Here is a 13,648-nt window from a genome sequence, read left to right on the forward strand (position 1 = left end):
CTACTATACACCTGTAATCTTCGCAAAACCCCAACAGCATATTGAGCGGTACACAAAAGTTAAAGTAACCTGTCGGTATGTTTGATTATGCGGCCCATCCAGCATTCCGTAAAATTAACGATTTGTCATATGTTGAGGACACAAATGTTTTGATGGTACTTGTTATCCCAACGTTTCTGTTACGATCGATCTCCACACCATTGAGTTCATATCGAATTTCATCAAACATAAAAGCAACACAATTATTTCCGAGGAATGCATCCAACTCATTGTTTGGCTTCTTTACTATGAATCTTCCTTCAACGTATAGAAAGCTCTCACATGGTAGCGTGTATAAATCCTGCTGTTGTATAGGTATTCGTATCTCATCGTTGTGTCCAAACGTTGTGTTGGCGTATGGGTTGTATGTGTGAGTCTCAATCTTGACAATGCGATCATCAAAGATCGGTTCGCTTCCAATGTTTAAGATATTAGCCATTTCGTACAACAAAACCCAACGATTTCAGAAATTCAACATTCGATGCAGTAAGTTTTGTGGGTGATCGAATTGTCCTCTCGCCTGATGGTTTTAGACAGTCAATATTTGATACAGTGTGGTGTGCAAGCGATTGAATTGTCTTCTCTTTATTTTCATGCGTCGTCTGTTTCACTTGCTCCCCTTCGTTCAGCACAAGCATCTCCTATTACAGTCGTCTCCGCACATGCAATCGAACGGTGATCTGTTCCCCTCGAAAATCGAGCAATTGATCGTCTTGATTCACAACGCGAATCGTCAAATCCGAAATGCTTCGTGCAGTAATCGGAAGGTAAATGATCTGTGTTGGTCTTTCCGATATCTTATATCCTGGTGGAACGGTAGGCGAAAACTCATGTATCGTGTGCGCACACTTGTTATTGCTGTAAGCGCCAGCTGTCACGTTGCATTGAATGCGAATGATATTTACATTCATTATATTGATTGATGTATCCGATTCGTGCCATTTTCGTGGTTGTAGCATCCGATTCGTTGAAAACCCCAGTAACGAGCCAATAGTATTGGGTTTGGTAAAATTTATGCTATAATTACACCTGATTTCGCTCTTCATCGTATTGTTGTTAGCTCTAAGCATCAAGGGCGGGTTCCCTTCATTATCCCATGAAAGCGATCGTTGCAAATACATGTGAATGTCGTCCAGCTCATAAGATCCCTCGGGAATAATGATTTCCTTATCATCATTATCATAGTAAAATTTATTATTTGACAAATTTACATTCGGTATTGTGTAATATGTTTCAAAGTCCATAAGACCGAGTTCGTAATCACCATTGCTCAAATCGATGGCTGGAAAATAGCTTACTGCGAGAATACTACTTTGCCCGGTGAGCGTTAGCGTCAGCGACATGTTCCAACGGATACTGGAGTTAAAGCGTGCAATGATTATCCTTAAATTGATTGTCAACTGTCAGCAGAAACTGTAAACACAGCTGTCCACAATTACTTTGATTATAGCGCTGATAAGGCATGTGATTATACTCAATTACACTATTCTTCAAATATTGTATCAGTTCCCTCGGTGGTTGAAGATTGCCAAAACTATCAAAATATATGGCGCATGTTCCCCGTTTTGCGTATGCCACCCAATGAGTACCTGGTCCCTCAACAGTATCCAAATTTACGATCCCGCTCTCATTCCTGCGTACCCCATCTGTTGGTGAAGTATTGCGCATAAAAATACCTCTGAAATATGGAATACGCATACGTTTTGCCAGTTGCTGCAGTTGTATGTTTGTGGTTACGCCTTCAGGCATTTTAATTTTGACTTTTTTTTCCTCTTTGAGACTCCTCGCCCGCGTTTGTATGGCGCGAGATAAAGTCCGCGACCTTCCATGGCGAGATTATGACGTTTCATTTCTTCTAGCTGGCGATGCATTGCCTTCTTATCGTTCACAGCCTTCGCGACTCCTGCCGCCCCTCCGACCAATGAGCCAAGAACCCCCAATAAAGGTAAAATCGGTAGGATACCGCCACGTTTCGCCGTTGGAAGTATTCGCTTCTTCACAGCACTCTTTTTTTCTTTTTCAAACCCATGCCGAATTTTGTTTTGGCCTTCATAGCCGCCCAAACGGTTGTAGCAGCAGCCTTTTCCCCGAGACTGGAATCTCTCGCAGTAATGCGTTCTTGTGATTTTGCTGCTAGGATGTTGTCAGCTGCGTGTCGTTTTACGAGATCGTTATTTTGTGAATACGCTATATCATGCTCGCGACATGCAGCATCCAGCGGATTGATACCTTGATCGCCTCGCGCCAAACGTTTCTCTAAATGTGTTCCGGGGCCACAAAACTGATAACCTGGAATATGTAATTCAATCGGAAGTGTGTTTATAACGCGATTTAATAGGCCTTTCCCAATTTTTGCTGACATTCGTCACAGTTGTTTATCGATGGTGGTGGTAGACAGTCAATGTGTGTTCTGCTGACTCGACAGGTTATATTTGAATACTGATCGTTTCAGCTCTATGCATCGCTATAAATAGACCAGCACTCTTTCGAAAGTATCTTCATTTGTATAATGCTGATAAAATATGCAGTTCATACGCCAATCACCTATGATCAAAGTGACTAATCTAGACAAAAAGATACAGTCTGAGAAAGAGTTACGCAAACATGGAAATATGCTGCCGGCCTCTATACGTGGTATCATCTGCGGTCCATCGAATTGTGGCAAAACGAACGTGTTGATTAGTTTGTTAGAAAGTCCGCACGGTGTTCGTTTCGAAAACGTATACATGTACTCGAAATCGTTGCACCAACCGAAATATCGATATCTAGAAAATATATTCTCATCGATAGACGAAATTGGTTATTTTACATTTTCGAATAACAGCGATGTCGTTCCGCCGAGCGATGCACTTCCGAATTCCATTTTTGTCTTTGATGATGTGGCATGTGATAAGCAAAACGTGGTAAGAGAATACTTTGCAATGGGTAGGCACTCGGACGTTGACTGTTTCTATCTTTGTCAGCATATGCAAAGATACCGAAGCATCTGATACGCGACAACGCGAACCTGCTAATCATGTTCAAACAAGATGGTACAAATCTAAAACATGTATACAACGATCATGTTAACACTGACATGTCATTTGAGAATTTCTGCAAATTGTGTACCGCTTGTTGGCAAGAAAAATATGGATTTGTAGTGATTGATAAAGACAGCGCATTATGGAATGGTCGCTATAGAAAGGGATTTAATGACTTTGCAATATCATAACATGTTCAGTTATTTCCGATACGTTGACAAAGCAGTGTTCCAACATGAGCAACAATATTGAAGATTGTGAGAGGATAACGAAACAGATTGCGAGAACGAGTGATTTGATTCGCAAAAAGTATCGTGAATTGAAAACTGGTAAAATTGAGGAAGAGATTGCGCTGGAAAAACACTTTAAGCCTGTTACTGAACCGTTGAAAGCAATTGTTGATAACGCAACAAAAAATTATGATCTATACAATAATACAGATATCGGAAGCGAACCATTAGCCACTCCGAATATCAAGGAATTGGATAAAACACAATCAAATTACTGGCTAAATCTTTCGAAACCACTAAAAATAAAAAAACCAAGATTAAGCAGTTTACTCGATATGAATCCCATGATTTCTACACCGGCCTCTACATCGATTAAGACGATGCCAACAATAAAAAGCTCAGCAAGTTTACCCGATACGAATCTGATGGCCTCTACACCGATTAATATAGTACCGAGAGTCGTTGCTGGGCGGTCGTGCAGTTCGGACGTGTTTTCAGTAGCTCGCGAGTGCCACTGTCCTATTGTGTTTTGTTTACGTTACTTTCGTATGTTTGCATTGTAGCTATTCCATTGGTGTAAGTGTATCTGTGTTTCCATTAGTATTAGCTGCGTAAAATTCTACATCCCATCCTCATAAATGCTTTATTTATGAGTGATGGGGATATGGAAGCCATGATCTCTGAGTACAGGGATCTAACTAAGACCAACAACAATCCGAAAATGACAACTGAAAAAAACCAGGCAACTACAGCAAACCCACGTACCTATGCATCAGCAATTATGAACAATGTTTTTCCAAAAAAGGAACAAGCTATTGTAATTGATTCGATTGAAGGAATCCCTATCAAAGAGTACGCTGTGACGATAGGCAAATTAATAGGATCAAACTCTATACGATTTATATCCAAAATTTCTAACAACAGAGTGTGTATGTATCTCGACTCCAAGAAAACGGTAACTGACCTTACAACCAAACACAATAGTATTGAGATTAATAAAACCAAGGTAGATATAAGACCATTAATTTTGCCCTCACAAAGAATCATCTTATCAAATGTGTCTCCTACTATACCGCATGAAGATATAGAGAATACATTAAAGAAATATAATATAAGAACTACATCCAAAATGTCCTTTCTTAGAGCGGGATTACAAGACCCAGGTTTCTCTCATATACTGAGTTTCAGACGCCAAATCTATATTAACCCACAGGACATCCCACATTTGCCAGAGTCATTCATTATTCCTCATGACGAAACTCAATATAGAATTTTTATAACGATGGATAAATTAAATTGTTTTCGCTGTAATCAGGAAGGTCATATTGCCAAAGTCTGCCCAAATTTTGAATCCTCTAATGACAGTGCTTCAACTAATACCATGACCGACAATATAGACAAAACAACTCCTAATACACAACATGAGAATAACCCTCACACTACGACCGAAGTAACTGAAATAACAACATCCCAACTCAAGCCAGTGGGCAATAAAAGGGCACTTTCCGTTTCAACTGATAATTCTGATGAGCATACCAAGCAAGCTGATAACTCTGGACATACATCTAGTAATTTAAATTTGTCTCAAGTCAAACCGCAAATCAAGAAACCAAAACGTAATAAATCCTTAGACACAGCGATTAGTAAAATTGGAGTAATGTTGGAACCTGCCACTTCGCTATTTAATGATACTCATAACAATTTTCCACTAAATTTACCACAGTTTCATAGCTTCCTTGAAAATGTATTTGATGTAGAAAATCCAACTGAAATAGCACTAGAATACACTAAAGACACTTCTGCGTTAATTAGAATGATGACTGAAATATACCCAATGTTGAAAGAACGCAGCATTAAAAATAGAATTCATAGAATTACAAAAAAATTAAAAAACAATACTCCAGATAGACTACCAAATCCGGCAGAGCTCATGTTAGAAACCAACACTCCCCAATCCAGTGATTCCGATTCAGATAGTGAGATACTATAAAAAATCCTTTATTGTTTTATGACAATTACAATCCTACAGTGGAATCTCAATGGTTTTTACCGACGACTACCGCACCTTCAAATCCTTATTAATGAATATAAACCAGATATTCTCTGCATACAAGAAACCAACTTTAAATCTGACCACGTTGCAAAAATAAAAAATTATACCGCCTTTTACAAAAATCGTAATTCATCAAGTGCAAGCCGAGGTGCTGCTATATTCATAAAAAACTCTATTTATAGTGAAAGTGTACTTATTAACTCCAACATGGAAGTAGTGACAGCTAAAGTACACACTTCCCCTCCGTTTCATATTTGTAATATGTATATTCCTAATAGCTATCAACTTGATGAAAATGAGTTAAATAATGTTATAGGAGCGCTACCGAAACCTTACGTAATAACAGGAGATTTTAATAGTCATAACAGTCTATGGGGGTCAAGAAGAACTGATCCGAGAGGTAAAATATTAGAAAAGGTCATATCGTTCCATAATATAATTCTTCTTAATGACACAAACTGGACCCATTTCAGTACTGCAAACGAATCATTCAGCAATATTGATCTAATAATGTGCAGCGCAAATATCGCATGCAACATTGAAAGTAAAACGTTGTCTGACTTATACGATAGCGATCATTTCCCTATTGTAAGTAAATTTCACTCTGGCCATAATAAACAGGGGTATACGACACTTTCTCGCTATAAATTTGAATCGGCAGACTGGAGAGAATACCGCAGATTAATAGATTTAAATACCCCCCTTTTAGTACAACCAACTATAGACTGCATGTTTCCAATTGAAACGCTCTTTGTAAACCAGACCTCTCTATTACTACGGATCGGGAAGAAATAGCTAATATGTTAGCTGAATCATTTGCAGAAAACTCCAGTGATGCTAACTACGATGCACAATTCATATCTCACAGAAATAGCTACTTAAATCGAGAACATAATAAATCCTTTGAAAGTAATATAGAGAATCTTGCGTGCATTAATGATCTTATCAAACTTGAAGAACTTACTACAGTTCTTGCCAAGTGTAAAAACACTAGTCCAGGCCCAGACGGGATCCCCAACAAACTACTAATTAATCTTCCGAATAGTGGACTTCACTACATCTTAAATTTATTTAACTATATATGGGGAAAAAATGTCTTTCCAGAAGGCTGGAAGGATGCTATAGTTGTTCCTATTCTGAAGCCTGGGAAGTCACCCACAGCACCAAACAGTTATCGTCCGATATCTTTAACAAATACTTTATGCAAATTAATGGAGAAAGTTATCAACAACAGATTAAAGTGGATTCTTGAATCTAATAATCTAATATCACCTTACCAAAGCGGATTTAGATCCTTTTTCTCTACCTATGACCAACTCATTAATATACATGCAAACATCTGTGATTCTCTATTAAATAACCAGCATACAACATTAATATCAATGGATATTGAAAAAGCGTATGATTTAACTTGCAGGAAAAGAATATTAGAGATTCTTAAAAATTATGGATTCTACGGCAATATATTTTCCTTTATTGAAAATTTTTTAGAAACACGACGTATTAGAGTCCGAATCAGTAACTGTTTTTCACATCCAATAGTGCTACAGAATGGGGTCCCTCAAGGATCGGTTCTAAGTGTTACCTTATTCCTAATTGCAATCAACCAAGTTCTATCTATAGTAGATCTGCCGGTTAAAGCGTTTCTCTATGCTGACGATCTCTCAATTCTCTGCAAAGGAAGAAATCCTGAAATAACCCAGCACATTTTACAAACGACACTAAATAAACTGTATGAGTGGTCAAAAGTGTCCGGCTTTAAATTCTCAAATTCCAAAACAGCAGAAATAACCTTCTCCAAACAGCGTGAACCTCCAGAAATCAAACTCTACCTAGGAAACACTGAAATTCAACAAGTTAACACTATCAAAATACTCGGGTTAACCTTTGACAGCAGATTAACATGGAAAGCTCACGTAGAGAACCTCAAAAATGACTGCACCAAACGTTTAAACTTTTTGAAGGTTCTTGCAGCCAATAATTGGGGTGCTGATAAAGAAATTTTAATGAAGACATACAAAGCTACTATTAGGTCAAAATTAGATTATGGCGCAATTATATATTGTTCAGCAAAACAATCTGTTCTTAAGAAACTTGATGCAATTCACCATACAGGACTAAGAATATCTGTTGGAGCGTACATAACGAGCCCTATCCTAAGTATATTAAAGGAAGCAAATAAACCTTCTCTCAGTTTCAGAAGAAAATTACTTAGCATTTCTTATGCCATAAAGTCTGCTGCCTCTCCTACCAAGCCGGTTTATCAAAATGTCTTTTCAAATCGAAATCATGCCAAATTTTTACTGCGTGTAAGTGCACCTAAACCTCTCTATTACAAAATCCGTAGTTATGAAAATGAACTAAATATCAAATTAGACCACCCTAACCTCAGAAGATTACCTAAATACCCTCCTTGGACTTTGCCTCCCTTCAAAATTCGTAATGACCTCGAGATATACAAAAAGTCGGAAACCAACCCAGATATCTTTTTATCTTTAGCCAACGAGATTATTAGTGAGTATGATGGCTACCTACATATATATACCGATGGATCAAAATTTAATTCAGGAACGGGCTGTGCAATTTTCGCCTCTTCTTCCACCCTCAAGATTAAACTACCGACTTTCGCATCAGGATACACAGCAGAATTGTTAGCAATTAAGAGAGCAGTTCAGTTTGCTTATGAGGCACCGGATAAAAAAATAGCCATCTTTACAGACTCTAAAAGTGTCTTAACAGCGATTCAAAACCGGTCACACACGGATGACAACTTGTTATATATAATAGAAACTAATGCCGAAGCAGTCAAGCAGAATAAAGAAATAGTATTCATATGGATTCCATCACATGTTGGAATACAAGGTAACGACACAGTTGATGCTGCAGCTAAGGAGGCGGTCACCAGTCTAGCAGCAGGAATTCAAAATCTTTTTACTATGGATGACCTTCTAAAAGAAATTAAAATGAAACTAAAAATGAAATGGGAAGAAGAATGGATATGTAAAGCTCCTTCTCATATTAAAAGATTTACTGTGAGTTTTTTTGATGAATCTACTGAAGAAAGGAAATTAATGGCATCTAGAAGGGAACAAGTGATAATTACACGCATAAGAATCGGACATTCTAGAATGACTCACTCTTACTTATTGTCACGGGACTCTGCACCTATATGTGATAAGTGCTTGGAGAGAATGACAATTGAACACCTCATAATAAGCTGATCCAAATACAACAGGACCCGTATGCAACATAGTTTGGAACCTCAGCTCGAAGACATCCTCGTCAGTCAAAAAATGCGGATCGTACTCTCATTTCTCAGAGAAACTGGACTTTTCAGTAAATTATTATAAATACTGTTAATTGTGCCGATGTCGCTAATAACCAAGTTGTTGATGCGACGTTAAACCATTACTTAAAAAAAAAAAAAAAAAAGATAGTACCAACAATAAAAACCTCAGCAAGATTAAGCAGTTTACCTGGTATGAATACGATGACCTCTATACCGATTAAAACAACACCAGCAACAAAAAGCCTAGGAAACGAAGATACTTTTGAAAGTCCAAAAAGCTTAGCAAACGAAGATGTTTTTGAAAGCCCAAAAAGCAGTTTCTCAACATCTGTTCGAAGTCGGTTGCAAACGTCGGAAGGTGAAAAAACGTTGCGGAATCACCTAGGTCCGCTGAGTCAAAAATACATCGCGCCAGTATTACGTGGAGACATAGAGGTTGGTATGGATCATGTGTATGGTGTTTATCTCGGTAATGATGGACCGATGCTCGGTAATAAACATGTTGATGTGGACAATGCCGATAACATAATTATCGATGGCATACGATATTCTGGTACACCCGGTCTTTATGAATTGATATTTAAGAAAATTCCAGATAACGACATTTATACTGAGGCTGATGAATGCAAATATAGGGACATACTGCTGACAACGAGTGCACATAAGTACAAGCATGATTCGTATGGTAAAACATTAGGCAACAAAGGATACAAGTATAACTATGTAATCAAGCCTTTATTGAAAGATAGAAAAGTTGGAAAGGGTGTACCAAGCTCGATGAGATTAACCAGCAACAAGATTGAATACGTTCATTGGAATGATCCTAACGAACTCGTAGATCGGCTTCGACTGCTCGAGGCTTCGCGTCAAGTTGGTCACAATGCTCACGATAATGAGATGTTATCGATTATCGAGGAACTTCGCGAGGCAGAGCTCATTATAAATTAAGCTGCACTTTGACGATAGAATCAATTATTATCAAAATGCCAATCAACAAGTTTGGGTCATCGTTTGGAACAATGGAATCATACTATCGCTGGAATGGAGTAGTGAGAAATTATGTGCGCAACAACGCTCTATGTATTGTCGGTGTCGATTATGATACAAAGGCGTGCAAGATTCGTCGAGTAGCACCACCTGTAGAGGATGGTGATGCTATCAACAAACTATACTTGCAAGAAAACATGACATTTATAAAAAATCGACAAGATGAATTCGACAAGAAGATGATCATGTTTCAAGATTACGTCCAGAATTTGAAAGATCAACTGAATCACTTGGAGAGGGATATTATCGAATTCCGAAATCAAATGCATCAATAGCTGGATGTTGGGACGTTGGAACGTTGGGGCGTTGGAACGTTGGGACGTTGGGGCGTTGGGATGATGGGACATTGAGATGTTGGAGCGTTGAGGTGTTGGGGTGTTGGGGACGTTGGGGTGTTGAGACGTTGAACATTGATTGATAAGACGTGTGCGTTAGGTCTTCGCGTTAGTGGTGAGTCATACATGGCCGAGAAGAAAACCTCCAGTATCGAGAAACGATGTCTTGTGGAAGAATTGCATGCTCCAGCGAGAAGACATTTTCCTTGAAGACGCGTCATAGTACATGGATACGACGACCTATGGCAAGCGGACGTGGTCGAGATGCGACCTTACACGCGATATAACAGAGGCTTCCATTACATACTCACTGTTATCGATGTGCTGAGTAAGCATGCGTGAGCTATACCCCTCAAAACCAAGAATGGAAATGAAGTTTCTACAGCGATCGGGCAGATAATCCGAGACAGTGGAAGGTATCCGAAAAATTTGCAGACCGACAAAGGAAAGGAATTTTACAATGCAAATATGCAAAAACTTTTGTCAAAATACACCATAAATCATTATTCAACGTATTCGGTGATGAAGGCGTCAGTCGTCGAGCGGTTCAATCGTACACTCAAAAACGATATGTGGAAACTGTTCACACTTAATGGAAATTATAAATGGATTGATTCGCTGCAGCATCTCATATCAAATTACAACGCGCGAAAGCATCGAACTATCGCTATGCGACCAATTGATGTTACACCAACAAACGCTGCTAAGCTCTTAACAATGGCGTATAATCATATAAAAATTGCCGCTCCTGCACGATTCAAAGTGGGAGATGCAGTACGCGTGAGCAAATTCAAGACAATTTTTGAAAAAAGTTACACACCGAATTGGAGCACTGAAATATTTACAATCGCCGAGGTACAGAAAACTAATCCTGCAACGTATCTGCTGAAAGATATTTATGAAAAACCAATTGCTGGAGGATTCTACGAACACGAGTTGCAACGCGTTGCAAATTCCGACGTATATCTAGTTGAAAAAGTATTGCGTAAGAAGGGGAACAACGTGTACGTAAAATGGTTGGGGCTCAATAACTCGCACAATTCGTGGATCCACAAAAGTAATGTTTTGTAACATAATTATTCATTGCTTTAATAAATATATCATATTTTTAAATCATCAAAACATGGTATCTAATTTCTTTCCCATGGTAAGGGTCTCCATATATATATTACAGAATTCTTTGCCTGCGAATGCAATGTATACGTTTTGCAGAAGTTGCGTTTTTGCACGTGTTCAGCGTAATCTAAAACGTCTTGCAAAAAAACGTTGCGCTCTTCCAGAAGAAGAACATGCGGCATAAAATAAGAATATGAATAGCGTGTACGTAAAATGATTAGGACCCCAATAGCTCGCACAATTCGTGTGTAATGTTATACGCTTTGCAGAAGTTGCATGTTTAGACATGTTCAAGGTAATCTAAAAAACAATTTTTGCAAAAAGTTGCACTTTTCACAGAAGAAGAACACGTGATATAAAAAATTCCTCCTTCCCCACAAATGATCTATGTCGCGAAGAATATTATTTGTTTGCATCATCCTGCGAATGTAATGTTATACGCTTTGCGGAAGTTGCATGTTTAGACGTGTTCAAGGTAATCTAAAAGACATTTTTGCAAAAGTTGCACTTTTCGCAGAAGAAGAACATGTGATATAAAAAATTCCTCCCCCCACTACGCGCCACCCGCTTCCCTGATACATATGATGCAACGTTGCATTTAAGTGCTGCACAATATTCACACTCGTTTGATAGTATCGTCGTGAAACATTATCTATTGAATTCTACGTTCAAATTTTTTCTGAAAAAATGAATTATTGCATTCCTTGCGATACAGCATGCACAAGTAATGAGTAAGTACTATTATCACCATTTTTTTCTTATCCATTTTTTCTTATTGTTATTACTTATTGTCATTACTTACCTTTTATTCTTTATTTACTTTTCTACATGTAACAGTAGCAAGAAACAGCATTCAACGCCTCATATACTGGGAAGGAGGTTTGCCCTCACATCCACAGCATACAAGTATTTGGATATTGCAATCGGTGTAGGATCTGTATCCACCGTGGAAATTATACTTGGCGATACTCGAGGAAATAAATTGTTGCTGTCTTACTCAACATAGATGGTGTTTATTCAGAAACGCGAGGACATCAAACAACATGTGCTATCAGCTCCTTCTCCAACATCGTTATCAATTTGTGATTTGGTGCTTACGGTTGTTGCAATGCGTGATATGAACATTGTACAAGTGAAATTGCATGATGCTTGCATGTATATGAAACCGACAACTCTATTATTTTTATTCGAACTGGAACAGTGCATCGAGCATGCATATTCGTGGCTATGCCAAAATGCGCACTATGTTGGTGAGAAATACCAAGAATTTACAAATATTTTAAAACGCAATAGTATTATGCGTAAACGTGATGCAGACAAAATCCTTCGTGAATATTACGACAAAAATTCGCCTGTAGATTGCGAGCTGTTGGCATATGCGCTGGATAACACTTTATATGATACTATTAATAATTAAAAATAAAAACTGTATCTAATTTTTGTGGAATAAAATTTCGAAAAAGTCAAAAGACGTCTAATTACTTTCCCCACCTAATCTTTATCGACCTCTGATAATTACCTTTGATAATTACCACTTCTTTTTACCAGATGCATCTCTTTTATCCCCCCTTCCCTTTTTATCGATACCAGGCAATTACCCTTTTTCATTTTCTAACCTCTGCTAATTACCAGCCGTTAATGTCAATTATCGATCGTTGATACTAATTACCGACCATAAATACTAATTACCAACCATAGATACCAATTACCGACCGTAGATACCAATGATCGACTGTCGGTAATAGTTACCGCCCCCTCACTCCGACTGCCCCACACCGCCGACGGACCCACCGCGGCCCCCCCCCACTCCGACGCACAGGCCCCCTCCCCCACATCGCCCCCCAACCAACCCTCACCCTCATCACCCCCCTTCCCCCGGAGCCCCCCGCCCAGAACTCCCCTTTCTCACCTACTGTACCACTTTACTACAAATCAGAAAAAGCGCAGGATCTGTCCAACAAATATGCGAAAAATGCGAAAGTATGAAGCAGATGATGGCAAATACCAGACTTAACCCAGACATAACCGGCGTTATCCACTAAAATATTGATCAAATCTAGGTTGAATCATCTATTTCAGTGTGGCACCACATTAATACGTGATCCTAACCAGAGAAACACCCAGGACCTGGCCAACAAGTATGCGAAAAATGCGAAAGTATGAGGCAGGTGATTGCAAATACCAGACGTAACCCAGATCAAACCGGTGTTATCCTGTAAAATATTGATCGTATCCAGGTTTAATTGACTGTTTCAGTGTGGTAGAACATTACTACGTTATCCAAACCAGAAAAAAACCCAGGATCTGGTCATGAAGTATGCGAAAATTGCTAAAATATGAGCTAGATGCTGCCAAATACTAGACCAAACCCAGACATAACCGGCGTATTCCTCAAAAATATTGATCGCAAGCAGGTTTAATTGACTGTTTCGGTGTGGTACCACATTACTACGTGATCCAAATCGGAAAAAGCCCAGGATCTTGCCATTCAAATATGCGAAAAATACGGAAGTATGGGC

This window comes from Colletes latitarsis, unplaced genomic scaffold (assembly GCF_051014445.1).
Source record: "Colletes latitarsis isolate SP2378_abdomen unplaced genomic scaffold, iyColLati1 scaffold0030, whole genome shotgun sequence".
In the NCBI taxonomy this organism is placed as follows: Eukaryota; Metazoa; Arthropoda; class Insecta; order Hymenoptera; family Colletidae; genus Colletes; species Colletes latitarsis.